Genomic DNA, 1,718 nt, shown 5'->3' with positions numbered 1-1,718 from the left:
TATCTTCTGAGCTACTCTATTGATGAATGGTAACCAATTGTGCCAAGAATCAAAATACTTATAAAGCCCATGAAAGAGTCTTCTCCAAACTAGTCTCTGCTTCTAACGTGAAACTGACTTTCAGAATACTTTTTGAGTTCAAGGAACAGGGTGTGGAGAAGTTGTGGACTCTCTATTTAAAAGCAAATTCTAATTGATCTGAGCAGGCTTATGTGATGTTTCCTAACACTAGTAGACTAGATGACCAAAACCTTTCTAGAATTCTGCTAGAGGTCAATTGAGTTTTGTATCCTTTAAGTTACTGATGATGATATTGGCAGGCATGTGGTTATCTATTGTCCTTCTATTTGGGAAGAGTCTTCCATCAAAGCTACGTTAGATCATTCCAGGTAGCTCTCAGCTCAATTCCAGATTTGTTTGAAGAAAAAAAAAAAAACTCAGGGTTCTGATCCAAAAAGAGTCACTTTAAAATAAAAGTGATTTCAGTCCAATTAGAATATGTTCTGGTGGATCAGCCCATTCAAAATTTTAGAATTCTTAGAGCAACCTCTCAAACTCACATCACTGATAAATAAGGAGGAGCACACCACATTGGATGGGATGGAAAGTACAAGGCAACCAATCTTTATGAACAAGATATCATGACTTAAGACTTAACCTGTAACAGCATGTTAATAATCTCTTCTACAAGGGCCTAAGGGCTCCATGATGAGCTATGATAATCTTCACACACTTTCTTCTACAGGAACATCTTTTGACTGTTTGTAGCAAATTATTGATAACAAGCCATAGAAAATCAATAACTCAGGCTCTGATCTAGGGGCAGGCTTCAGGGGTGGTTGGAAGAATTGGAAAGAATGGTGGTGGGAAGGTACAATAGCAGTGGGATCGTTGTTAGAATATGTAATGTAACAAATTATCCCAAACAACTTTATTGAAAAGTAAATTGAAAACATAAAAAAGTCCACTACAACTCTCCCTTCTTAAGTCACAGAAAAAAATGTTGAGTAATCAGCCTTTTGTTTTTGCCAATTCAACTGTTGGTCAGTCTGTCTAGTTCATTTTATATATTCAAATAACATCTGTCTTGCTGCTAGATACTAAATAAAGCTGTCTTGCTTTTAAAACTGTGACTGACGTGACTGAAAGTTTTCACAAAGTCTTGACTACTTCCTTGAAGTGGGGAAAAGAGTATTGTTTGTGGTAATTTATGTATTGAACCACCTGTGAGACAAGATTTCTCAGAATAAATCTCAGTTGGAAAAAAAGCAAATGAAATATGGATGGTCTCAGCAGAGTTCCTGAGACATTTCCTAATATGCATATCTGTCTATTTGTATGTATCATTTGGCATGTGATGTTCAAGTTTCCTGAAAAGCACTGTTACCTCAAATTTTTTAGAGGCTGGAGAGATCGTACAGCAGGTAGGGCTTTTGTCTTGCACACACATGGCCAACCCACATTCAGTACCTGAGGGCAGAGTCAGGAGTGGCCAAAAGAAATCAGGAAAATAGGGTGAGGGTGTGTGCAGTAGATATATAAGAGAGTTACTTCTGGGTCCCTCAGTCGGTTCACATTGACAAAAGACAACCATGGAAATTCAGCATGGACTTTTCACTATCCCAATGATTCTTTTGTTTTTATTGCAAATACAGACACCTGGTTTGTATTCATAACAGGAAAGTTAAACCAGATCAATCTCCTTTTCAGACTAAAGA

The sequence above is a fragment of the Sorex fumeus genome, unplaced genomic scaffold, assembly GCF_029834395.1.
Source record: "Sorex fumeus unplaced genomic scaffold, SorFum_2.1 ptg000332l, whole genome shotgun sequence".
Lineage (NCBI taxonomy): Eukaryota > Metazoa > Chordata > Mammalia > Eulipotyphla > Soricidae > Sorex > Sorex fumeus.
This window is presented reverse-complemented; position numbering follows the sequence as displayed.